At 54.5% G+C, this 27180-nt stretch overlaps 1 pseudogene; it reads right to left on the reverse strand.

The window, feature by feature from the left end:
* The window catches only part of LOC128949488 (zinc finger protein 883-like), a 99885-nt pseudogene continuing 72705 nt past the window's right edge, over nt 1–27180 (reverse strand).

Here is a 27180-nt window from a genome sequence, read left to right on the forward strand (position 1 = left end):
TCCCAACATGGATCACAGGGAATGTGAGTGACCAGGGCTGTGCCCAAAGTGCCTCCTCCAGTGGGGGATGGAGCTGGAGCAGTGCACAAAGCTCTGCCCGCACTCGGGGCACTCGCAGGGCTTCCCCTACTGGTGCCTCCGTTGGTGTTGGGTCAAGTGAGAGCTCTGTGAGAAGCTCTTCCCACACTGGGGACACTCGTAGGGCCTCTCCCCAGTGTGGATGCGCCGGTGAGTGACGAGGGTGGAGTTGTACTTGAATCCCTTCCCGCAGTCGGGGCAGCGGAAGGGCCTCTCCTCTGTGTGAATCCGATAGTGCTGGAGGAGATGGGAGCTGGTCTTAAACCTCTTCCTGCATTTATCACACTCGTAGGGCCTCTCCCCAGTGTGGATGCGCCGGTGCTTGAAGAGGGTGGAGTTCTGCTTGAATCCCTTCCAGCAGTCGGGGCATTGGAAGGGCCTCTCCTCTCTGTGACTCCGATAGTGCTGGAGGAGATTGGAGCTGGTCGGAAACCTCTTCCTGCATTTATCACACTCGTAGGGCCTCTCCCCTGTGTGGATGCGCCGGTGCTTGACAAGGGTGGAGTTGTCCTTGAATCCCTTCCCGCAGTCGGGGCATTGGAAGGGCCTCTCCTCTCTGTGAATCCGATAGTGCTGGAGGAGATGGGAGCTGGTCTTAAACCTCTTCCCACACTTGGAACACTCGTAGGGCCTCTCCCCAGTGTGGGTCCTCTGGTGGCTGATCAGGTTGGAGCTCCGGCTGAAGCACATCCCACACTGGGAACACTTGTACGGCCTTTCTCCAGTGTGGATCCTCTGGTGCACAATCAGGCTGGAGCTGTCTGTGAAGCTCTTCCCACACTCCCCACACTCATAGGGCTTCTCCCCAGTGTGGATCCTCTGGTGCCTGATCAGGTGGGAGCTCTGCCTGAAGCTCTTCCCACACTCCTCGCACGTGTGGGGCTTCTCCCCATCATGGAGCTGCTCATGGAGCACCAGCTCTGAGCTCTGCCTCCGTCTCCGGCCGCCTTCCCGGCCCAGGCTGGCTCTTTCCCCCTCAGATCCCCACCGGCTGCGTTTGCAGCCCCTCCTCGTGCGGCATCTCCGGGGCTTTTCCTCCCCGTTGGCTTCCTGCGCCGTGGAGCCGCTCAAAACGGCCTCTGCCACCAGGTTCTGCCGCGGGCATTTGTCCTCCCTGCTCTCCATGCTCAGCTCCTGCTCTGGGGGAGGAAGGACAAGGACAGGATGGGATTTGCCTCCGTGTCACAGGCAAGGGCAAGGAGATCCCCCCAGGGCTGAGCTGCAGCCGGGGCCGTGCTGGGCTGGGAGATGGAGCAGCACAGAGGGGAAAGGGGCACTCATCGCCAGCTCAGGGCTGTGCACAAATCACAAACAGGACTGGACTGCTGGGAATGCGTCCTGAGCTGTGTGATTTTCCAACCATCTGTCTCATTACTTGCTTATGACAATGGGAAGATGGCAGTAGCTCACATCACAGGTAGCAGACAAAGGACTTCATGTTAAAACTTACTTTAAAAGGTTTTTCACCAATCACACAAAGCAAAAGCATATTGACAGTACTTCCATCCAAACACTATAAGCTCATTGAGGGTTAAAACAACGCTTGCTTATTTCAAATACAATACCTGCTTGTAAACCTTAAAAAACAATACACAGAGCTCCATTATTAAGCTTGAAACTTCCTAATATCTTGCTAGATACGCTTTTCCGCAGGTTAGGGAGTTATTCCAGATAAGTGTTAATGCACAGACCATTGTTCTATTTCTCCTTACTTTCTACTTCTTATATAATTTTTCTGCTGACCAATCTATTGGCTGATGCAAAGCTCAAATCAGTTCTACTGTCTCTGAGGTTTGTCTTTCGCAGCTTTCCCAAACCCATCTGATTTTAAGCATTCCAGAGACATTGACTTCCTCCTCACCTGCCTCATTGTCCTGGGGCATCTTCCTCTTCCTCGCAGCCTCCCAGGAGTTGGCAATGGGAAATCCTGGTTTGGGGAAAACAAGGGATGAGCACGGTGAGTTTGAAAGTGCCTCTGCCCAAGTCCATCTCTACAAGTCACTGGCACTCTGGGCTCCAGAAACACCTCCCAAACACCACTATTCAGCCCGGAAAAAGCCTCCCAGGGGTTCCCCATCCCTGGTCCCTCCCCTCTGGTGTTCGGGGGTTCCCCCTGTCCCACCTGCTGGGGTCACACTTGGATTGGGGGTCCCCCTTCTCGTCGGTGCCCGACCTGCCCAGGCTGCTGGCAGTCCCACCAATGCCAAAAGCTCCCCTCACTTCCCTCTCCCCATTTCGGGATGCCGGGGCTGTTTGGGCTCCCGGGCTCCCTTCTCCCCTCATTCTCTGCTCTGGGCTGCAGCGGCTCCAAGGAGTCCCCCCTGCCACTCTCCAGGCTCTTGAGGCTCCCGCCAATGGCGCTGCTCCGCGCTCTCTGGGCTCCCCACTTTGGGCTCCTGGGGGACACAGGGCTCTGCTCCTCCAGGCTGCCTCTGCCGGCAGCCGCCACCGCCACCCCACGATGTCCCCCAAGGGGCCTTTTCCGCTCAGCCTTGGAATTCTTCATTCTCCAAACATCCCCCAAAAACCCCAACCCAGGGACCCCCCAAGATATCCGGGCCGAGCTCCCCCTCCCCGCTCACAGGCGCAATGAAGGGGCGATGATCCCACAGGTGGGGGCTGCGAATTCAGGCAGGGATCAACTGCGTGGTTCCCTCAGCTCAGCCTCGATCTGCCTTTGTCCCTCCTCTTCCTCTTCCTCCCACTCCTCCCCTTCCATCCCCTGCAATCTTCCTCCCCCTCTGTCTTATTCCCACCTCCTTCGCCTCTTCCATTGCTGCTCTCTCTCGGCCTTCATCCCTTCTCTTCCATCCCTCCCCCTGCTCCTCCTCCCTAACCCCACCTCCTCCTCCCCCTCCATCCCTGCCCTTCCCTCCCTCCTCCTCCTCCCCCAGCAGCAGCCACACCCTCGGTGCCCCGTTCCCGCAGCCCTCGCAGCCCGCGGCAGGAGCGGGGATGGAGCCGGGACAGGTCGGGATGGGCAGCGCGGGGCTCTCGGCTGCTCCAGCCGCTGCGGGCGGGGGGAACCCGGCCTGGCCCAAAGGAGAGGCAAACTGGGCAAACTGGGGGCTGCACATCCAAACTGGGCCTTGCTGGGGACCCTGCCTGGCCACTGCCAGCCCTTGGGGCTCCTCTCGGCACATCCGCCAGGGGGGAACGCACACAGGGCTGGGGGATCCCAGCAGTGGCAGCACTGCCAGGGACTGGGCTGGACTGGGATCGTACTGGGAGTGACTGGGACTGTACTGGGTTTGTACAGATATCATACTGGGATTGTACTGGGAGTGACTGGGACTGTACTGGGTTTGTACAGATATCATACTGGGATCATACTGGGACTGTACTGGGTTTGTACTGACATCATACTAGGATCGTACTGGGATCATGATGGGACTGTACTGGGTTTGTACTGACATTATTCTGGGATCATATTGCCATGCCAGGGCAGACTGTGATCCCACTGATGGACACTGGAATCATTCTGGGATCATACTGGGAGTGACTGGGACTTTACTGGTTTTCTATTGACATCCTATTGGCATCATACTGGGATTGTACTGAGTTTGTACTGACTCCATGCTGCCATCATACTGGGATCATGCTGAGATGAAACTGGGAGTGAGTAGGAGCCTGGGGGGGGAATTGAGACCATGTTAGGGGTAAATGGGATATACTGGGATGAACTGGGATGGTGCTGAGGATGGCTAGGATCATACTGGCAGTGAGTGCCACTACACTGAGGCTGACTGGGAGTGCTTGGGAGCAAATGGGATCATACTGGAAGGAACTGGAAAGATGGTGGAGGGAACTGGGCTACCCTGGGAGATACTGGGAGTGACTGGAAGGAAAGTGAGGGTGAAAGAGAGGAACTGGAACCATGCAGAGCAAAACTGGTACATTCTGGCAGAGACTGGGAGCACAGTGGGGCCAAATTTGGATCATACTGGGACTGACTGGACTAATACTGGGAGGAACTGAGTGTCACAGTGAGCACTCCCTGCACATCATCCCCCATACTGGGCCTGACTGGGAACAACTGGGAGCAAATGGCATCATACTGGGACTCACTGAGTTGATTGAGGAAGAACTGGAACCATGCTGGAGACAGCTGGGACCAAACTGGGAGAGACTGGAAGTAAGTGGGAATATACTTTTGAAAAGTGCATATTCTGTGATTGGATTTCCACAAATATTAAAATGAATATTATATGTCTTGTGTTAGAAAGTAACGCTGTATTAATTCTCTTAAGTAGTGGGTTAAATATAGTTGTAGGTTATTAAAAAAATGTTAAAATAGAAACTATGCTTGGTATGAGACTTTTTTAAAGAAAGGACTTGCAGCGAGATAGCAGCCACAGGACACCTAAATCTTTCAAGGAAAAAGAATTTATTGGTCTCTTGTCAGAAGAAATAACTTCTTCCTGCCTTGAAGCTGCTGTTAGGTTTCAGAGGAAGAAGCTGACAATGACCAGACAGAATCCTGTGTTTGAATGGAATTTATGCATCATGTATGAAGTGTATGAATATGCAACAGGCTATTGTTTTTAATGGTTAATCCTGTGTTAACCGGTGTCCTTTTTCAGGCTTGTGCTGCCCAGAAAAAGGTACCCAGACGTCCGTAACTTTGTATTTATTGTCTCATATTGTCCTAATTCGATTTCTCCAAATTGTTATTACTCTAATATTATTACTATTTTTTATAACCATTTTATTACCATTAAACTTTGCAAATTTTAAAAGCAAGTGATTGGCATTTTTCACAATTTGGTAGCAGAGGATGGTTACTAACACCTCGCTGCCGGTGCTTTAGGAGAGTCAGAGTGGGGAAGGCGCGCCCTGCCCCGTTGGCAGCCTCGCTCTGTCTCCCCTGGGGTGGCCGACAGACGCAGGTTATGGCGGACAAAAGGAGACAATAAAACAAAGAGAAGGGAAAAAGGCTCCCTACAACCGCGGTAATTGGCCCCCTAAGAGTAGTAATGTGCACGAAGAACCCGGGAAGGAAAAGGGATTGGTAAGTATTTCTCAGGGGGGCAGGTACAGGGGGATGAATGTGTGTGAATGAGAGGAGGGCTGGTTGTCCCAGACCTGCCAAGTGAGTGCTGGAGTCTCCCACGCTGCGTTTCCGACTTCCCGCGGTAAGTGGCCAGGAGAGAGACGAAGTGAATGTTAACAGGAGTGAGAGAATCCCCCGGGGTAACTGGGACTGGGTCCCAGAGAGGGGCTGGACCCCTCGGAGGGAGGGAGCAGAGGAGTTTTTGAGCCCAATCCACTGGGAAATGGGACAAAAGGGGCTCCTAAAAACCTGCTGGATTGAGGGATAAGAGAGCCCAAGAGCATCCAGAATTAAAACCTGCTGGGTGGAGGGACTAACATTCCAAGAGCATTCAGGGTTGAGCAAAATTCTGCCAGAGTGAAGATATCCTCAAGAGCATCTGGGATTGGAGCACACAGCTGGGCTGAGGGATAAAAAAATGCCAAAGTGTTAGGGAAGATGAGACAGGAAAGCCTTATAAATATGATTGTCTGGCAAAAGATTTTGACAATATAGAAACTATAAGCGAGATTGAAATGAAAGCAAGCATTGAGATATCTTAGTTTCTGAACAACTGGAAAACAATGGTATGGCTGGCTGAAGGTAATCCCCTTTTGATGAAACAATACCCTCTGCTTGCAGACAGGTCCAAGGGTCAGAGCAGACTCTACTAGCTCAGCAGAAGGGGTCCAAAAAGGAGTTTTAAGGGTTTAAAATGTAACACAGTATGGTAATGTAATGATTCTTATAGGCTGTATGTAAACGCTCTAGGATTTCTATTTTGTACTAGATTGGTTAGTGAGCAATAGAATATTCAACACAGAAAATTTATTGTATTGTAACGGGAACCTCGCTCTCTTACGCTTTTACTCTCTCACCCTCTCTTCTCTTGGGCCTGCTCCGAGCTGTGTCTGGCAGCTCCCAGCAGGGCCCTGCACCCAGGCCCTTTGCAATAAACCACAATTCCACGACCTGGCTGCAGAGATCTCTCGACTCCGTCCGTCCCGACCGTTCCATCCCCCGACACTCTGACACCCAAGAGCATCTGGGGTTGCACAACACAGCTGGGTTGAGGGATATCCAAGAGCACCAGGACTGGCCAGAAACACCTAAAGTTTTAATAGGTGATGTGAAAGTAAAAGGTACCTTACTGTTGTCTTGTTGTGTGTGAGAGTGAGTCACACACAAAATCAGCCTGAGCTTCCCGGGCGGGTGGGAAGGGGGGCTGTGGAAAGAGGAGTGTTTGACCCACAAATAAGCCATTGTTCTCCTGGGTGTGGGGGCTGTGGCATAAGGTACAGGTGACCTGCAAAGGGGCCATTGTCCCCAGGGCGTGTGAGGGGGCCCTGGCTAAAGAGTGTGAGTGACACACAAATCAGCCTCACAGGTGAACGGCACCGGAGGCAGCAGAGTCAGGGCCCTCCCAGGAGGCCTGGAGATACTGAGACCCAGAGGCCACCCCAAGGCGAGGGGGGGCCACAGGGACCCGCGATTCTCTGTCAACAGGGATCCACTCTGTGTCCTGAGGGTGGGAAAGAATGTGTGGAAGTGAGTGAGAAATAAAAGTGAGTGAATGTAGATGAATGAAAGTATGGGTAATGTAGATTCTGTATTTTAAGCTTCACTATATCTCCTTGGAGGGAGGTGTATTGTATTGAAAGTAGTGTGAGAAAAAGATTTTTTATTTTCATGAGTGTATTTGAAAGAAAAGTGGTATTTAGGTTGTTAGTGAATGTGAAAAACAGAGGAAGACGATGAAAAGATAAGATCTTGAAAAATGAGACAGAAAACCTGTAAGTTGGACACAGGGGAAAAAAAAATGAAAAAAAAAATTCCTTTGGGAGTTATGTTAGCTAACAGAGATACAACTCCTTGCAAAAGGAGAAAATACAGGGTATGTAGTAGTTGATGGGAAAAACACGCAAACTATGGAAAAAGGGAAATTACTGTTAAACTAGTAAACTCAAACTTGTGAATTATATAATTTAAAAAGAGCACTAGAATATTTAACACAAAATAAAGGAACTATATATACTGATTCAAGGTATGCCTTTAGAGTAGTACATATCTGTAAAAAATTTGGAAAGGAAGAAGATTACTTAATTCAAGAAGAAAAGGACTAGTACATGAGGAGCTTATTTTAGAGGCATTACAATCAACTAAAAGAGATAGCTATAGTACATATTAGGGAACTCCAAAAGGGAAAGACCCCAGAAAGATGAGGAAATAATTTGGCAGATCACAAAGCTAAGGATGCAGCAGAAAATGGAGCTGAAACAGTTATGTTAATATTAACTCCAAACGAGGAAAAACTGGAAATTCCAAAGTTTAGGAAAGTCAAGAAAAAAGACTTAAACAAGACAGGAAGTGAACAAGATAAATCAGGAAAATGGAAACTTCTCGATGGAAGACAATTACTTAATAAATTACTTTACTTCTAGGAAAAAAATAGAAGACATGCATCAGAAAACGCACTGGGGTACTCAAGCTTTGTGTGATCATTTTTTAAGGAACGATACGTGCACTGGGATTTATGGATTTAGGACGTATCCATAATTTGCCAAAGGATAAATAAAAAGGTGATGAGAAAAACAACATTAAGAGGTCCTGAGTCAGCTCGTTGGCCATTTCAAAGTATCCAAGCAGAAGTTTAGATTTGTTAGGTTGTGGGTTTATTTGTAAAAAAAAACCCATTTAATATAGAAGAAAGAGAATATGCCATATGTTAGACAGGAGATTTCAGGAGAATAAAAAAATTTGAAGTATCAGAATGCCCCGAGAGAAAACAAGAAAAGAAAAAGGGGAATGAAAGGGAAGGGAAGGGAAGAAGAGGAAAAATCAGAAAGAGAGTGGGATCCTCTGCAGGTCTTGCCCCCTCCGTTCGCGGCCCAGGCGCCTGTCCCGGGTCCCGGCTCGCTGCCCGCCTCAGCTCCGCCTGCCCCGGTTTCCATCCCAGGTGCGGCCTCACTGCCCAGGGCAGCTCCACCTGCCCCGGCGCTGTCGCTCAATTTCTGTGCCCTGCTCCCACTGCCTGGCCCGCAGCCGCTCTGCCGCCCATGCTGGGGAAGATGGGGGTTGCTCTGTCCTGCCGCCTGCTCCGAGGTCACCGCGCCCACCGCACCCAGGGGGGGTCCCAGCCATCCCATCCCCGGCTGCACTGCCCGTGCCACCTGCGCTGGGCACCGCCGCTGCTGCCGGGCTCTCCCCCCTGCCTTTGCTCTGCCGGCAGCTGCCGGATCAGCCGCCATCAGCCATGTGGGGGCTGCCCACGCTCCGCCTCGGGCTCCACGGGAAGATCCCCCTCTGCCGATTCCGGCTGCAGACCCTGCCCACACTCCCACCGAGCCTCGGCGGGATATCCTCCCCTGACCCCGTCCTGCTCTGAGTTACGTCCCCTTGGTAACCACAGCTCCGGCTGTTCAGGGAAACTCTCTCTCTCTAGAGGAAGCACCTTATCGAAACACTAGGAGCTCAGTTAAAAGGCAGCCCTCTCCAAATTCTTTCTCAAAACATGAGAGAAAGGCTAGAGAAGGTAAAAAAGTGAAAGAGTGAGATGAAGGGATTGCTCTATTTCCGTTCACAGAGGTTCCCATGGGAGGGATGCGCTGCCCCGCCCCAAGGGAGCCACCAGCGCCCCTGCCGGCCGTGCCCGGAACTGCACCCAAGGGCAAAGCGCCGCAGCCCAAAGGCCGGGACTGGGTCCGGGCTCTGTTTGCTGTCAGTGCCGCAGCTGTTGGTGTTTGTTTGCTTTATTATACACACTAGTAAAGAACTGGTATTCCTACTCCCATATCTTTGCCTGAGAACCCCTTCATTTCACTAGTCTAAAAATTAAGAGGGAGGGGGTTGGCATTCTCCATTCCAAGAGAGGTTTTTTCTGCCTTCCCGAGCAGACACCTCTCTTGTAAAGCAACACAAGCACCCACAGGCACTGAGGGGGGCTGCAGGAGGGGCACAAGAAGGCCCTGCAGCACTTGGGCACAAAGGCACAGCAGGTGAGTGCAAGAAGGGAGCAGCAAAAGGCCAAGCTGAAGGCAAAGGCCAGGGCACAGTTCCTACAGCCCCTGAGGGATCAACCCCAGGGCCCAAGGGGGCCCCAGCACCCAGGGCACGGCTCGGCCACAAGCACCTGGCAGAGGCATTGCCCTCCTCGGCAGGGGAGAGCCCACCCAAACAGCCCCTGGCAAGGAACCAGGGCTCCAGCTGCAGGGCACAAGGACACTGCAAGCACAGACAGCAGCACCCTCAGGACCAGCAAGTCCACCCCTTGATGGACATGGACTGGCAGGGCTGTCACAGCTCCCATCACACCAGGGACCCTCCACACTGGAGCCCTTGAGAACATTCAGGGTGGGTCTGCATTGAGGGGAGGCATTTCCTGATGGACACAGGGGCCTCTCAATCCACTCTGAATCTTAGACCTAATGGGGGGGAAATGCCAAAAATGTCTCTGATTATTCAGGGGATAAGTGGGAAGGATGCGTGGTTTTATTCAACCACTGTTAGCAGAAGTGGGAGATGGGTCTGAAATGCATGAAGTTGTATTTGCTCCTAATTGTTATCATGATTTACTGGGAAAGCATTTGATCTCTAAACTCGTAATGCAAATTAATATTATAAAAAGTCATACAGAGGCCAGTTCTGTTGTACCTTTGTGCCAAATGTCAGGCAAGGCCTATGCTCAAGTGAACCCAGAAGTGTGGGCAGACCCAGGGAAAGAGGGAAAATTAGATATGGAGCCCCTACAAATTACTTTAAAGCAACCAGGACAAGCAATACCCTGTTCCAAGAGAGGGAAAGAAGGGCTCACAGCCTGGGATTGAGTCCCTGTTAAAGGCAGGGCTTTTGGAGCCAGGGGTGTCTCCCTACAACACTCCTATCCTGCCAGTCAACAAACTGGATGGATGGAGAGCAGGAGGAAACACAGAATTTGCAAGTGTTAAAATGAAGATAAACTGAGGCAGCTGGCCTGGGCCTTCCAGACAGGGAAAAAGAATTTGAATTATAGGTGGATATTAAAGAGGGTCTTGCCAAAGGAATTCTTGTGCTAAAATATTTAACTCTATATAGGATATCCTACAGTTCAAGTCTGGCATCAAGTTAAAGATCTGACAACCAAAAGAGCCTCTAAATGGATGAGCAGGGCTCGGTTATTACAGTATGAAACTTGTTCAATGGCACAGGAGGATTTAGAAGTGAGGACAGGGCAAGGGTTTAACCCAGCCTCCTGTTTGAACAGCCTGGAGAGGGGCTGGCAAGGAACCCAGGACTGCACTCAAGGGACAGAGCTCCAGACCCAGGCTGGGACAGATTGATGGGACATTGCCTGGCCTAAGGGAGAAAATGTGTTTGTGGATGGCTCTGCAAGGGCGGCAGAAGGGAAAAGAGCTACAAGACAGGCTGTTATTAAGGAAGGGCAATCAGACACAGCGCAGGTCACCGCCCCATGCTCAGCTCAACCCGCCCAGCTGTGGGTGCTTGTGAGAGCCTGGCACTGAAATGCCCTGAGCAGGAAGGCTTCAATATCTTCTGCTGACACCATGGCACCTAACAGGGGGGCAAAGGCAATTCTCACTGCTTCAGCAACCACTGCAGCAGATATCAAGGCACATTCTCCCACAGGAAGCTGGGCTGGCACACAGCCTGCCCTGGCACTTTGCTGCTGCCAACACCCAGCCAGGACATCGGCTCCTGCCTAAGGATTGCCAAGCAGCACCACTGGTGGCCAAGGGGCCCATGCCAAGTGTCCCTGAGGCCACAAACAGCCGCCAGCACAGCTCAACACGGGGGGACCCCTCAGCCTGGCCTCAAGGGCTCTGAAGCCCCGCAGATTTGCACTTCCCGCCTGCAGCAGGAGGATGGGAGGCCGCCCCTGAGCCTGCCCTGAAGGCAACGCAGCAGCAGCCAGGGCTCCACAGCGGGCCAAGCCCCTGTGCCTGCCCACAGATCCTTGGCTGGAATCCTCTGCAATCCTGGCCACCCTCCTCTGCCATCTCCAGCCACTGGGGCCAAGCCTTGCTGCCACTGCTGCAGCTTCAGCGCTGGCTGGGCCTGCACTGCCACAGCTGCTGGGGAACACCACGGCACAATTCCACTCTGGGGCTCACGGACACCCACACTCTGGGCTGCCTGCCATTGCACTGCTGCAAAATGTACCGAGTTTGGTGCTTTTAAACCTTCTTTCACTGCTCAGGCTTGGTTTGTCTTTGCCTTTGGGAATTGAATTTAAAAGGTTTTTTTTAACGGGATGTTACAGTGCTCAATGGAGATGAGTTTAACACCTGAACAGACTGGGAACAGCACAAAAGACACCCACAGAGATAACGACCAGCAACAAAACATCAACATTGCCCAGCAGCAGGAAGAGAAGCTTCATTCCAGGCAGCCTGCAGAGGAGCTTTAGAAATGCAAATGAACACTGCTGGGCAAAGTGTGGACAATGCACCTGGGTCTCTTGCCCGGGGCAGGAATTGGGCTGATTCCCTCTGCCCCTCACCCCAAGCTCTGCCTGCTTGCACTGATGGAATTTGCACAGCTCAAGGCAGAGCCCAGGGGGAGGATATCTGACCCTGCAACACAAACGGGTGAAGCTGCAAAGGGAAACAGCAAATGGAGAATGTTGGGAAAACTTCACTATAAAAAAATTGGGGGGAATCAGCCCTCTGCCCACTCGAATTTAGAGCACTGGGGGTTTTTTGCTACCAAAACTTCAGCGAAATCAGTTGGGAATCCAAGTATTTGATGATTTAATTAGAGAAAAGCAGTCAATTGATGCAGCCCTGGCTGGAGAGAGCGGCCAAAATTGGGGAAAAGATGAACGGCCAGCAGAACAAATCCTACAACACCATGGACCAGCCCCTGGGAACCCGAACCAATTCATATCAGGAGCCACAGAACCCATTTCTCATTTCAATGGCATCATTAGATTACAAGCTGTCCTCGGAATAACCAACCAGACAGCTCCAGCTCCTGACCTTCCTGCCGACCAATCCACTGAAATGAGGAACACAACACTTCACCATGGGATGGGATCAGATTACCTTTTAGCATAAAAAAGAGGAGTTTGTGGAAAATTAAATGACTCAAACTGCTGTTGGCAAATAGATGACAAAGGAAAAGTGGTGAAAAAAAAAATCAAAAATTGAAATAAAAAAGCAGCTCATGTATTGGCCCAAACGTGGAAAGGATGGGAAGGGGACACGGTTTCGTGGCTCCCTGGCAGACCATGGGTTAAACGAATGCTGTTTCTCCTCTGATGTGCTGCAGCAACTCTCATCTTTTCACCATGCTCCACATCTAGAGAGTGCAGCTAATTCAGCAGCTGAGTGAGGGGCCAGGGACTCTCAGATAAGGAAGTAAAGGGCGAAACCTCCAACTTCAATAAATGTTACTAATTAACATGGACTGCTGCTCAGAGAAAGTCCCGCTAAATTCCTGAACTTCGGGAAGAACAAAGACTTAACAGAGCCGTGAATATCGGCTGTTATACAAAAGTGGGGGTGCACATTAACGAGGACATGCAGTTGGCAGATGGGGAGATCTGAACCTTCCAAGCACCTCAACCAGTGGGCAAAGGGAGAGGGAGATGAGGCCGGGAAAATGAGGATAAAAAGGAGGCTGCGAACTACAACAATGGCAGAGAGCGCACGGCAAATGCCCCACGGCCTCTCCCTCTGCTCAGCAATAAAGTCACTTTTACAGGACTCCTCTGTCTCCTCTGAGCACAGAAACCTCCGGCCACGGCAATTTCCCCGCACAGCCCCGGGCACGGGGCAGCCCCCTCTGTCCCAGCCACAGCAACCGGGCCGAGCCAGCGCTGCTCCGCCAGCAGCTCCTGCCGAGGCAGCGGCCGCAAGGAGACCGCGGGCAGCCGCTCCCGCAGCGCCCTCACGCCAGCGGCAACACGGGCCGGACACGGCACAACGAACCCGCCCGAGCCCCCTGCCGCCCCCGAGGCCCGCAGCCAGCCCCGAGCCCCCGCACAACCCAGCGCGGCTCCCACCCGCGCTGCGGCCGCCTCCGAGCTCCGCCGCCGCCTCACCGCACTCCGGTCGCTGCCACCGCTCGCGGGACCGCACACACGCTCCGACAATGGCGCCGCTGCCCAGCCACGGCCGCCCTCAGCCCGCCACCGGGGCCCTGCTCCGCCCCGCTCCCACCAATCAGCGCGCAACAACCATGACTGACGGCACCATCGCCCAGTCCCAGCCAGGGGCGGGCTCTGCACACGGCACAGCCCCGCCCCGCGCTCTCAGGGCCCCCCGGGCTGCGTGAGGGCAGAGCCGGAGCTGAGGAACAGCCCTGGAACGGGCCCGGGCCCGAGGGGATTGAGCTGAAAACACAAACAAACTCTCCGCACCTCCCGCCACGGCTTTCCCGGCACTGCGGCTCCGGTGGCTCCGGCTCAGCGGGAAGCCCTGGAGCCTCACTTCTCCTACCCCTAATTAGGAGAATCAGGGCATCGCTTTGATTTCCCCCAAAAAGGGAAAACCGCCCCAAAGCCCTGTGGATGAGTTGGGGAGGGGAGAGATTTCTGACAGAAAACTCCAAAAAGTCAGAGCAGGATAATGAGAAGTGTGCTGAATAGGTATGATTCGTACAGAATTGAAACAGCAATCAATATTGATACAGTAATTAATATTTGGAAATAATAAAACAGTTAAAAGGTGTGATGGCAAGAAAGGGAGAGGAGGGTTTCCATTCCCCCTCCCCTCTCCTGCAGATGTTCAAGGCAGGAAAAAGCAAGAGACAACAGTTACTAAAAATTACCAGAAAGAAAGAAAATCTGGTTGGATCTCAAGAAAATGCCTGCTATAAGAGATTTATTGCTTTGAAGCTTAAATATAATATTATGTTAGTTTTGGCTTACATTATACTGGCTTGGTGCACATGTGTAACCCAAGGGTGAATGAAAGGACATCGAGGAAGAGGAGAGGCCTTCATCAGTGACGACCCCCAAAGACGGGTGTGACCACTAAACCGAGCGGTGGAGCATGCACGGTAAAGGTGGTGACGAGGGCGGAGGTAGAAGTGTGATGAATCGAAAATGGGAGGAGATGGCATTGACACATGACAAAGGGGGAATTTTCGCTTGGCAAGCTCGCATGTGAGGGTGCAGGGGTCCAAGGGCCCTGCACTCCGTTCCCCTCGCTGTTTGTTTTTTTTTTTTTTGCTTATGCGCTGTTATTGGAACCAAATTATCCCTTATTTTAACCAAATTACATTGTCAATATTTCAATTTTATCCGATTTTATATATTCTAACCTATTCAATGAAACTTGCTGCTACCTTTACTATTGTTTGGTTTTGTTGATGATGGGATAATTGGGCAAATATAACACCACTCTTCTCCCTCTCTCGGGCCTGCTCCAGCTGTGCCTGGCAGCTCCAAGCAGGGCCCTGCACCCAGGCCCTTTGCAATAAACCCCAAGTTCCATGACCTGGTTTCAGAGATCTCTTGTCTCTCTCCATCCCAACCATCCTACCCCTGTTTTCCTACAAAAATACTCCAAAAAATCCCCAAACTCTAGTGAGAGATCACAAAATTACTCCAAAATAACCCAAAAAAATCCCCAAACTCTGGTCAGGGACCATGAAATTACCCCAAAATGGCCAAAATCTGGTGAGGAACCCCAAAATGCAGTCAGGTATTCCAAAATATTCCAAAATCAGGACAAGGACCCCAAAATCTGGTCAGATAGCCAAACTTACCTCAAAAACACCTGAAAATACCCCAAAGTCCCCTCAGGGACTCCTAAATTACCCCAAATCCTCCCAGAATCCAGTCAGGGACCCCAAATTATCTGAAAATACCCCAAAATTCAGCCAGGGATCCCAAAATTCCCCAAATGCCTCCAAATCCAGTCAGGGGCCCCAAAATAACCCCAAATCACCCCTAATCCTGTCAGGGACCCACAAAATCCACTCGGGGATCTCCAAAATTCCCTCAGGATGCCCCAAATCGAGTCGGAAACTCCCCAAATCCTCCCAAACCCACTCAGAATGCCCCCAAATGCCCTCACAACTTCCAAACTACCCTCAGTACCCCAGGTCCCCCACAGGGCTCCCATATCCTCCTTAGGACCCTCGAAAATCTCCTCAGAATCCCCCCAGATTTCCTCATGAGTTCTCTATATCCCCTCAAGACACCCCCACATCTCCTGAGAACCCCACAAACCCCCTCAGGACACCTAATTCTCCCCCAGGACCCTCCACATCCCCTCACCACGTCCCAAACCCCCTCACAACCCCTAAGCCCCCTCACATCCCCCCAAACCCCCTCAGGACCCCCCAAATACCCTCAGGATCCCCAGTTCTCCCTCTTACCCCCTCACATCCCCTCACAACCCCTCAAATCCCCTCAGAACCCCCCACATCCCCTCACGACCCCCAGTTCTCCCTCTCGATCTCCCCAAACGCCCTCAGAACACCCCAAATCCCCTCAGGACTCCCAGTTCTCCCTCAGTCCCTCCCAATCCTTTCATAACCCCTCCAAACCCCCCCTCATCGCCCCTCCCCCTCTCCCCGCTCCCGGTGCTGACCGCGGTCGCTGTCGCCCATCCCGCGCTGCCGGGGGGGGTCCCGGGGCTCCCTCGGCGCCCCCAAATTCCCGCCCCGCCCCCTCCCCCCCCGCGGCCTCAGCCCCGCTCCGCCGCCGCTGGGCCCCACGGGGACCACAATGCCCACAATGCACCGCGGATTCGCCGGAAGCAGCTGTCGACGCCAATGCAACGGGAACTTCTGCCAGTGCTTCTGGCCGTTGCGGCTTCTGATTGGTCCGCGCCGCCTCTGGGGCTTCACGGCAGAGGTCTCGCGAGAGAAGCACCGCGGCCCTGTTTGTTGAGGGCAACTCTGTGGGCGCCTCAGAGCGCTCCGCGTTCCCTCGTAAATCCAGCCGGGAACGGCGGAATGAATCCGCCTAGAAATGGTGGGATGGAGCCTAAATCCCCTGGGGATGGAGCCTAAATCCCCTTCTACTGAGCCTAAATCCCCTGGGATTCAACCAAAACAGCCAAATCCAGGCGCTTTCCATGGACAGGGGCGGTACTGGAAAGGGCGGGCGGTGACGTCACCTCGCCCAACCCCTTTTCCGGCCCCTCCTGAGGGGGCTCCGCCTTTTCCCGGCGCCGGCCCCGGGGCCTGTTCTGGGCCGGGACCGGAGCTGGTGCCGGGGCTCCTTCCGCAGCGGAGCGTCCCCAAGGTGTCCCCAGTGAGCACGGAGCCCCAAGAGGTGCGACGGTGGGGGAGGGGGCAGTGGGGAATGGGGAGCACACGCGAGCGACAGTGCGGGGTGGCAGAGGGGTCGGGGGGTGACAGAGAGGACAGCAGAGCCCTCCAGGGAGGGGACAAAGGGGAGTCCGGGAGTGCACAGGGGTCATCGCAGGAGGCCGTAAGTGCCACTAGGTCCCTGACACCTCCCCTGTCCCCAAAGCCACTGAGTTTATCAGTTACATGGGGTGCCAGCTCAGGGACATTGAGCCTGCCCTGGAGGGGACAAAGGAGGCATCCCCCAATGTCCCTGAGCACTTGGTGGCGAAAGTGGCCAAGTTTGAGCAGGTGCGGGAGGCCAGCGCCCGCCTGTTCAAGCCTCAGCTTTTGGGGACACTTGGGGACATCCACGACCTCCTCTTGAGTCCCTATAGTGGCCACGGTGGCCCCAGTGGCCCCGGCAGCCGTGCAGTGGCTGAGCAGTGCCAAAAAACCATCAAGGACATCCCAAGGCTGCTGCCGGAACAGTGACGTCACCACTGTGATGTCATTGGTGCAGTGATGTCACTGGACAGACTTGTGGACAGTCGAGTGCCACCAGCTCCTTGAGTGCCACAGAGCTGTGTGTCACCAAGAGCCCCTCGAGTGCCACCAGTTCCTCAAGTGCCACCAGCTTCTCGGGTCACCAAGAGCACCTCAAGTGCCACCAGCTCCTTATGTCACCACGAGCCTCTGGAGTGCCACCGGTTCCTCAGTTGCCACCAAGAGCCCCCCGAGTGTCACCAGGACTGGCTCAGTCGCTGTGTGGGGGTCCCTGGTGTCACTGGGATCTCTCTCTGTGTCACACGCCATCCTTGAGCACCCACTGGGACCCCCCTGAGCACCGGGACCCCCGAATTTCACCATCCTCATGCACCGGGACGCCCCCCTCAGGACCCCCCTTCAGGCATCAGGACCCTCGAGTTTCCCTCCCTCTCCTCGTGCACCGGCACCACCGGACCCCCCCCCGAGGAACCGGGACCCTCCCCTGGTGCACCGGGACCACCGGAGACCCCCCCATCAATCAGTGCTGTCATCGTTCATTGGGACCCCCCCTCAGGCACTGGGACCACCAGAAACCCCCCCAAATCACCGAGACCCCCCCTTGTGCACTGGGGCCGCTGGAGACTCCCCCGAATCACTGAGCACCCCCTGTGCACCAGCACCGGGACTGGACCCTCCTCGTGCCCTGATCCCCCCTCACCGAGCACCGGGACAGGGACCGGACCCCCCCTCGTGTACCAACCCCCCCGAGCACCGGGCCGGGACCCCCCTTTGTGCCCCCCCCCCATCACGGGGGTTCTGCCCCCTCCCCTTTGAGCCCCCAGAGCCGCGGGACCCCCGGGAGCAGCACCGGGACTGGGGGGAGCCGGGAGTGGGACCGGGGGGCTCCGAGTGCTGGGGGGACACAGGGGGGTCCCCAGCACTGGGGGGGTCTCTTGGGGCTCAGTCCTGTCCCCCCCTCCCCCATTATCAGCCGGGACCCCCTGTGAGAAACACGGGTCAGAATTGAAATATTTATAAAAGTTCATTAAAGGTTAAAATTCTGATGCTAATTGCCAAAAGCTCACCGTTAATTAAGCCATGTTCTTTACGTCCTGTTACATCAAAGAGGTTTTCATGCATATTCATTAGGGTTCATGAATATTCATAATATAATGTTAATCAAAATATATATTAGTATTATATAGAGAGAGTAATACAATAGAAATATTATATATTTTATAAAAATATTTTACATTAATGTATTTTATACTAACTATTTATATTATACTTATGTATTATTAATATATTAACTAAAAATTTGCTCCTTTTTATATAAAATTATGCATATATTTTTCTATATTCTATATAAATTATTTTCAAACATTCTTGTGAGTTCAGATGTTCTTTTGTTTGGTTTTAACCCTTGACTTGCCTCCACGCTATCTTGTGCATTAAACCAATTTATTTTATTTCTCCTTGCAGTTAAATCGTGTCGTGTTTTCACTCTCTGGTGACGAGAGAAGAGTTCATAAATTCTTATTTTTTGCTGTTTTGCTACTGGGGTGGAACTGGGGACACTGGGACAGAAATGGGAGCACTGGGACAGGGACGCTGGGACAGGAAGGGGACACTGGGATGGTGACATTGGTATGGGGACAATGGGGCGGTGGCACTGGGCTGGCACTGGGAGCCCTGGGCTGGTGGCACTGGGACAGGACTGGGGACACTGGGCTGGCACTGGGTCGCTGATGCCAGCATTAATTAATTAATTAACCCCCCAAGCCCCGATTGTTTGCGAAGGCAAAGCTCGTTTTGCATCCATCGCTCAGGGGAACCCTTCCCATCGTTCCTTTGATCTCTCGGTGCCGGTTCGATCTCCCCGCAGAGCCAGAGCCGATGTCCAAGGAATGGCGCCCGCCGGAAAGGGGCGGGGCGAGGTGACGTCACAACACCAGGCCCCGCCCCCGCATGGCCACGGCCCGCTGGCGGCCCTGCTGGTGGCCGGGTGACACCGCGATGTCCCCTCACTCGCTGGGCCACCTGGCAGGACACGGCCACCGCGGGCAGGGCCAGCAGCAGGTGACCGTCCTCAGCCACTCCAGGGACACTGTGGGGACACGGGGACACCGCACAGGTGGCATCAGGGACACAGCAGTGCCACCCATCCAGTGCCACCTGTTCAATCCCAGTGGCACCAGTTCAATCCCAGTGTCCCTGTGCCACTGCCACCAGCCCTGTCCCCATGTCCCCAGTTCCATCCCAGTGCCACCACCCCAGTGCCACCGGTTCCATCCCAGTGCCACCAGCCCAGTGTCCCCAGTTTTCCACCCCACCCAGGATTTTCAAGGGGAAATATCTCAGTGACAGCGCCTTGAAGCAGCTCCCTGGCTATGCTCCCCTCAAGGAACATTGGGATGAATTTATCGACCACTCGTCCCTCAGTAGGGTCAGTGATGTGTCTGACACAGAGTTCAGATCAGCCTGGTCTGATTTATATTGAGGATATTATTAATTATTTAGTTAATTAATTAATTTAGAGGCTGTACGGTGCACACATGAACTGATAGATTATATTGCAACAACCAGCAGCTACAAGGAATCACCGATAATCAATATCAGTATCAAATACCATATCAAATTGTTGGTGATCAATAACAATGCGCAAAAGGCAATACAAAAACGCAAAAGGCAAGTATTAAATTGTCATTTATGACCCCGCTGGGCTGCAGGCACGACGCAAAGCTGGAAGTTCTTGAGGGGACTCATTGACCCCTGTCCCTGAGTGTCCCCAGAGTGTCCCTCTCTGCCCTTGAGTGTCCCCAGTGACGTCACCCCAGGAATTCCCATCAGGATTTGGGACAACTTCGATGAAAATTCCCAGAAAATTCCCCAAATTTGTCTCCAATCCCAAGCAGGGAGGGCACAGGTGACAGCAGCCATGTCCCTGATGATGTCACTGCCCCGATGACATCACAGCTGTGACATCACTGTCCCTGCAGCAGCCTCGGGATGTCCTCAATGGCTCTTGGCACTGCTCGGCCACCGTGCAGCTGCCGGGGCCACTGGGATCACCTGGGTCACCATAGGGACTCAAGAAGAGATTGTGGATGTCCCCCAGTGTCCCCAGCAGGTGACACATGAACAGGTGCGTGCTGGCCCTCCACAGCTGCTCAAACTTGGCCACTTTGGCCGCCAAGGCCTTGGGGATATAGGGGTACACCTCCTCTGTCCCCTCCAGGGTGGCCTCGATGGCCCCGAGCCGGTGCTCAGCTCCGAGAGGAACAACCTGGCTCTGTCACACGTGGCCACCAAGTGCTGCAGCAGCCTCAGGGCCACCTCTGGCCAATGTCCCCTCCTGGTGGCCACCCTCGCCTGGCTGGTGGCCACCACAGTCTCTCCCATGCCCTCACTGGTGGCCACAGCCTCCTGGGCCTCGTGCGCAGCCCCCAACAAGGCCACCTCCTGCCTGTCCAGGGCCACCATCTGCTGCTGGGCCATGGCCACCAGGTTGTCCCCAGCTGTCCCCCTGCGGGTGGCCTCGTCCCACGGGTCCCCGGCCCGGGTGGTGGCCTCAATGGTGGGCTCGGCATTGGCCGTGTCCTCGCAGGCGTCACGGAGCTCAGCAGCCTCCCTGCTCAGCCGTTCCCAGCTCTCTGTTTGCGCGGCCACCGACTCCCACCAGGCACTGCCTGTGGCTCTCACGTGGGCCCCGGTGGCCTCTGGGCTGGCCCCAAGGGCGGCCAGGGCCTGGCCCAGGGAGGGGACACCGCCATGGCCCAGGGTCCTATGGAGGTGCCAGCTGAATCTCCTCAGGACGGCGTTCAGGGACTCTGGGGACACGCGCTGCCGCACGTCCCTGTGTGACCCGGTCACAGCGGCCGCCACCTCGGCCAGGGTAGCCACCATGACCACCAGCGCCTCCAGCAGCTGGGGAGGGGACAGGGGAGGTGTCAGGGACCTGGTGGCACTTGTGGGCTCCTGCGGTGGCCCCTGTGCCCTCCCGGGGTCCCCTTTGTCCCCTCCCTGGAGGGCTCTGCTGTCCCCTTCGTTCCCTTTGTCCCCCCCTCGTCCCCTCTGCCACCCCCTGCCATGCCCCATTTCCCCCCTCCCCCAGCCACCCTCGGTCCCCTCCACCCCTCTGTCACCCCCGTCCCGTCCCCCCTTGTTGCGGTGTGCTGTAATGTCCTGTTTTAGACTTCCCAGTCCCTTCCCCAAGTGTGCCAATACCTCTCTCCCTTCCCCCTCGCCTCCATGCTGAGTGAGTCCTGTCAATCAGGCTTAACATTCCAGGAAGGTCATCGTGTGGTTGGTCAGGTTCAAAAGATGCCCCTATGCCCAGAGGTCATTGGCCTGTCTAGGTGTCATCCTCCCCTGACACCCTGCCTGTCTCACCTGGTTGGTAGCTGACCTGCCCCTTCCCTCCCCCTCCCCCAGGAGCTTAAAAAGGTAATCAGACCATGCGGTCGCTATTCTGTTGGAGCTGTTGCTCACGTTCAGACCTCTGTAACCATGGAATAAACCTCTGGATATAAATCCTCCAGCAGAATCCATCTCCTTTTCCTCCTCACCATTCGCCCGAAGCCTTCCTCCTGAGGTAAACAGAGTTCCTAACAAGCCTGGACTTGTTCAGTGCCCAGCTGCAATCTCCAGCAAGCCAAAGGTATCTCTGGGGTGATACACCACAGTTGCTGCCTTTGGCCCAGCAGCAAGGGTCAGACAGGCCCAGGCACAATATACCTGGTAATATTGGGATTCTTATTCCAATACCCCCTCACCCCTCGCCGGGACTGTCGCACCTCTTGGGGCTCCATGGCCGCTGGGGACACTGCGGGGACACTGCGGGGACACTGCGGGACACTCCGAGGGGCGAACACGCCCGGGGGACAGTTGGGCACACACGGGAACGCGGCGCGGCCGGAGGAGAAAAGCAGGAAGTGGTGACGTCACCGCCCCTCTCGCCCGCCTGCGGTGCCAGGGCGGGGTCCCCAATGTCCCGCTGGTGGCGAGGTGACGCCAGGATGTTCCCAAATCCCGCCAGGCCACCTCGCAGGACACGGCCACTGCGGGCAGGGCCAGCAGCAGGTGACCGTCCTCAGCCACACCAGGGACACTGCGGGGACACGGGAACACCACACAGGTGGCAGGTGGCACTGGGGACGCCACAGTGCCACCCATCCAGTGCCACCAGTTCAATGCCAGTGTCCCTGTGCCACTGCCACCAATCCTGTCCCAGTGTCGCCAGTTCCCAGTGCCACCAGTCCAGTGTCCCCAGGGCTGCCCCACTGTCACCACCCCAGTGTCCCCAGTTCAATTCCAATGCCACCAGTTCTGTCCAACTGTCACCACCCAAGTGCCAACAGCCCAATGCCACCAACCCAGTTCCAGCCCAGTGTCCCCAGTCCTGTCCCAGTGCCACCACCCCATTGTCCCCGTACCAATGTCACCAGCCCAGTACCACCAGTTTCAGCCCAGTGTCTCCAGTCTCATCCAAGTGCCCCCCATCCTATACCAGTGTCCCTGTCCCGGTGTCACCAGTTCCATCCCAGTGCCACAGCCCAGTGTCACCAGTCCCTTCCTAATGTCCCCACCTCAGTGTTCCCTCCCAGTGTCCCCAGTCCTGTCCCAGTATCCCTGTCCCTGTGCCACCAGTTCCCTCCCACTGTCCCCAGTTCCAGCCCAGAGTTCGTGTCCCAGTGCCATCAGCCCAGTGCCACCAATTCCACCCCAGTGCCACCAGTTCTATCCCACTGTCACTACCCCAGTATCCTCAGGGCTGGTGTCATCATTCCAGTGCCACCAACCTGGTGTCCCCAGTTCCAGTCCAGTGTCACCAACCCAGTGCCATCAGTTCTGTCCCACTCTCACCAGTGTTTTGGGGATTTTGGGTGATCCCAGGTGGAGTTTGGGAGCTCCTGGGGGGTTTTGGAGGCAGCTGGAAGGGTTTTGGGGGGGGTCCCAGGTGAGGTTTGGAGGTTCCAGGGGAGCTTTTGGGGGTCCCAGGGAAGGTTTCCAGGGATTTGGGGCTTCCCAGTTGAGAATTCCCAAAGATTTGGGGTTCCCAGGTGAGAACACGAGCCAGAGGCTCAGAACGGCTGAGGGGGGAGGGCCTGGGGCCATTTTGGGGGGCTCCAATCAATGGGGGGGCGGGGAGTGCCATGGGGAGGGTCTGCTGAGTGTGAGGGGCTCTCATGGATTTGATGCCTCAGGGTTTGGCTTTTCTGTTTTTCAGATTCTGTGCTGCTTTACTCTGTGGGTCTGGGCTTCATATTAAGGGATGCTGAGCTCTGTTCATAGATCAGGGAGACAAAACAATTCCTGTTCTAGCTGGGAACCCAAGGACAAATAATCCAAACCTCAGGCCCAAGAGCATAAACAACGGGCACTGAAGAGAAAAACAAGAAGGATGGGACTTAATAATCTAAAGACATAACTGGACAATCAACTCCAATATGCAAATGGAGCAGAACTTATAAAGTGACAGACCTCGTGACCGGCCGTCCATTTTGTGGCCATTTTGGTCCATCTTGGGCATAGCCCTGGCTGGGCTCTTGTTCTGCCCAAGGTGTATCCATGGAGGCCTTCTAACAAATGCCTGCTTTATTGTGTAACCGTGTCTGGCCTCTGTTCTAGGTCAGCCTTGTGAAACCTCAGTTTGTGGCGAGCACGAAGGGAGCCGAGGCACCTGGGCAGGGCTGGAGCAGAGGCAGAGGAAGGTGCAGCTGCTGCCCCCAGCCCGCGGCACTGGCGGGGCCCAGGTGCGGGGCAGAGGGTGCGGGAGGCCGAGAAGCTCGGGAGGAGCGAGAGAGGCGTGAGCGGCTGCAGGGGCGCTGTGTTTATCGGGTGAGCGCGGTGGGAAGGGGCGCTTTGTGCTCGGGAGCGCAGCGGGTGCGGGGCTCGCTGTGCCCCGGGCCGGGGAGGGCGGGCGCTGTGAGCAGCGGGGTTGGATTGCGGGGCTGGGCTTGGCCTGGGGCCGGCGGTGCTGGCGCAGGGATCGTTCCCGCAGCGCCGCTCCGGAGCGCCGCGATCGGAATCTCGCTCTTTCTCTCTCTCGCTGGTTCTTTTAATTTCTACTCAGAGCTGTTAAAATTCCGTGTGTATATTCGGCTGTGAGTGCTGTAGTGATAATATCCCGAGAGACAGTGCCCTAAGATTAGCACTGAGAAACTGGGGCACAGTGACCCACGCTGCAGCACTTGGAGGGGGCTGTGCCCCGTGGGATGGACTCAGCTTGGAGAAGTTCCTGGAGAAGTCTCCGGTGGGAGAGAGCCCAGGGTGCAGCAGGGGAACGACTCCTGTCCCTGAGCAGAGGGAGAAGCCCCGGGGCATGAACTGAGCCCGGCCCCATTCCCTGTCTGCGGCACTGCCGGGGCAGAAGGCGCAGCTGGAAGGAGGGAGGCGTGGGGGAAAGCTGCATTTAAGGGTCTTGACTTATTTCTCATTATCCTGCTCTGACTTTTTGGAGTTTTCTGTCAGAAATCTCTCCCCTCCTCCATTCATCTACAGGGCTTTAGGGCGGTTTTCGCGATGCCCTGATGCTCCTAACTAGTATAGGAGAAGTGAGGCTGCAGGGCTTCCCGCTGAGCCGGAGACACCAGAGCTGCAGTGCCGGGAAAGCCGTGGCGGGAGGTGCGGAGAAGTTTGTTTGTGTTTTCAGCTCAATCCCCCTCGGGCCCGGGCCCGTTCCAGGGCTGTTCCTCAGCTCCGGCTCTGCCCTCACGCAGCCCGGGGGGCCCTGAGAGCGCGGGGCGGGGCTGTGCCGTATGCAGAGCCCGCCCCTGGCTGGGACTGGGCGATGGTGGCGTCAGTCGTGGTTGTGGCGCGCTGATTGGTGGGAGCGGGGCGGAGCCGGGCCCCGGTGGCGGGCTGAGGGCGGCCGTGGCTGGGCAGCGGCGCCATTGTCGGAGCGTGTGTGCGGTGCCGTGCGCGGCGGCAGCGGCCGGAGCGCGGTGAGGCGGCGGCGGAGCTCGGAGGCGGCCGCAGCGCGGGTGGGAGCCGCGCTGGGTTGTGCGGGGTCTCGGGGCTGGCTGCGGGCCTCGGGGGCGGCAGGGGGCTCGGGCGGGTTCGTTGTGCCGTGTCCGGCCCGTGTTGCCGCTGGCGTGAGGGCGCTGCGGGAGCGGCTGCCCGCGGTCTCCTTGCGGCCGCTGCCTCGGCAGGAGCCGCTGCCGGAGCAGCGCTGGCGCGGCCCGGTTGCTGTGGCTGGGACAGAGGGGGCTGCCCCGTGCCCGGGGCTGTGCGGGGAATTCCCGTGGCCGGAGGTTTCTGTGCGCAGAGGAGACAGAGGAGTCCTGTAAAAGTGACTTTATTGCTGAGCAGAGGGAGAGGCCGTGGGGCATTTGCCGTGCGCTCTCTGCCATTGTTGTAGTTCGCAGCCTCCTTTTTATCCTCATTTTCCCGACTTCGTCTCCCTCTCCCTTTGCCCCCTGGCTGAGGTACTTGGAAGGTTCAGACCTCCCGATCCGGCAACTGCATGTCCTCGTTAATGAGCACCTCCACTTTTGTAGAACAGCCGATATTCACGGCTCTGTTAAGTCTTTGTTCTTCTGGAAGTTCAGGAATTCAGCGGGACTTTCTGTGAGCAGCAATCCATGTTAATTAGTAACATTTATTGAAGCTGGTGGTTTCGCCCGTTGCGTCCTTATCTACGAGTCCCTGGCCCCTGAATGAGCTGCACTCTCAAGGTGTGGAGCATGGCAAAAAGATGAGAGTTGTTGTAGCACATCCGAGGAGAAACAGCATTCGTTTAACCCATGGTCTGCCAGGGAGCCTCAAAACCGTGTCCCATTCCCATTCTTTCCGCATTTGAATCCGTACATGCGCTGCTTTCTTATTTCCTTTGTTATCTGTTTCACCACTTTTCCTTTTTCATCTTTTTGCCAACAGCAGTTTGTGTCATTTAATTTTCCACAAACTCCTCCTTTTTCTGCTAACAGATGATCTGATCCCATCCCATGGTGAAGTGTTGTGTTCCTCATTTCAGTGGATTGCCCAGCAGGAAGGTCAGGAGCTGGAGCTGTCTGGTTGGTTATTATTGCGGGGACAGCTTGTAATCTAATGATGCCATTGAAATGAGAAATGGGTTCTGTGGCTCCTGATATGAATTGGTTCAGGTTCCCAGGGGCTGGTCCATGGTGTTGTAGGATTTGTTCTGCTGGCCGTTCATCTTTTCCCCAATTTTGGCCGCTCTCTCCAGCCAGGGCTGCATCAATTGACTGCTTTTCTCTAATTAAATCATCAAATACTTGGATTCCCAACTGATTTCCCTGAATTTTTGGTAGGAAAAAATGCCCAGTGCTCCAATATACCCTACATAACACAGACAGTGACAGCACATGTTGGAGTGGGCAGAGAAATGATTCCCCCCATTTGTTTATAGTGAAGTTTTCCCAACGTTCTCCATTTGCTGTTTCCCTTTGCAGCTTCACCCGTTTGTGTTGCAGGGTCAGATATCCTCCCCCTGGGCTCTGCCTTGAGCTGTGCAAATTCCATCAGTGCCAGCAGGCAGAGCTTGGGGTGAGGGGCAGAGGGAATCAGCCCAATTCCTGCCCCAGGCAATAGACCCAGGTGCATTGTCCACACTTTGCCCAGCAGTGTTCATTTGCATTTCTAAAGCTCCTCTGCAGGCTGACTAGAACCAAAGCTTCTCTTCCAGGGCAGTAATCTGGTGACTCCCCCGTTCCTTTCCCACCCCCCTTCCCTTGCTTTTTTTTGATGCCTTTTTTTTTTTTCCTTTTTTAAGCAGTATTCTGTTAACTGTTGATGAGTTACAGCGTCACATTTAAATCTTTTCTAGTTTTTCAAAATGCATCCTAAGTGTGAACATCGAGAAACCCGACCAAAATTGTGCCATCACTAAGAGAAAAACACACACATACCCAAAAACCCTCTACTTCTCCTAAGAAGAAAAATTTGTTCTGACCCCCCTGACCCAAACCTTACGGACTAAAAGAAGGATTATTAAGAAAAAAACACTATAATGTTGTAATCTCGTCACCAAAACAGTGGGAAGAGCCAAAACTCTGCAACATTTTCAGTGTTAGAGAGTCAAGGCATTACTTGATTCTGCCCAGGATGTGCAACAGAAATAATTTCTTTCACAAATAGCCCAGCTGTGCAGAGAAAATTGTGCAATGATACGTGAGTTTTACTAGATTTTTCCTAAACTTCATACCATCCAAAACCCATAGAAATCCACTGCTTTAATGTTCATTGCTTCTAAGTTGTGTAAGTTTTTAGTATTTGGTTTCCTGTTGGACCCGGATTTCTTCCCCTCTGATGTGTGAATTCGGTCTCCACACTCCTGGATTTCCTTCTCAGCCTTTTCCAGCCCAGGTGTCTCC

This window comes from Melozone crissalis, unplaced genomic scaffold (assembly GCF_028551555.1).
Source record: "Melozone crissalis strain CALT ecotype California unplaced genomic scaffold, PUWL_Pcris_2 ptg000244c_1, whole genome shotgun sequence".
Lineage (NCBI taxonomy): Eukaryota > Metazoa > Chordata > Aves > Passeriformes > Passerellidae > Melozone > Melozone crissalis.